The sequence below is a fragment of the Anopheles darlingi genome, chromosome 3 (assembly GCF_943734745.1).
Source record: "Anopheles darlingi chromosome 3, idAnoDarlMG_H_01, whole genome shotgun sequence".
Lineage (NCBI taxonomy): Eukaryota > Metazoa > Arthropoda > Insecta > Diptera > Culicidae > Anopheles > Anopheles darlingi.
This window is the reverse complement of record NC_064875.1, coordinates 1,942,191-1,942,500: the sequence shown is the minus strand read 5'-3', so window position 1 is coordinate 1,942,500 and position 310 is coordinate 1,942,191.

Below are 310 nucleotides of genomic sequence, written 5' to 3'. Positions count from 1 at the left end.
GCGAATGGAGCGAAATACACAATTAGCATTTAGCTCGCTAAGACACATACATTTCGAAACGAATGGAACGCATCTGTCTGATCGAAGACGATAGAATGAACGTTTGATAAAATATGCAAGGCAACTGAACATGAGAGAAAGGGGAAAAGGGCAGAGAGAACATAAGAATGAATTTTGCTAACGATCGAAACCAACGGGCAACACCTTCTACCGTCGTGAACAGTGTGGTTGCAGTAATTTTGGTTAAAAATCCACCAAACAGTTATGTTTGATTACAGCAGAAGGAAAATAGGAGAAATCGAAGGAAAAA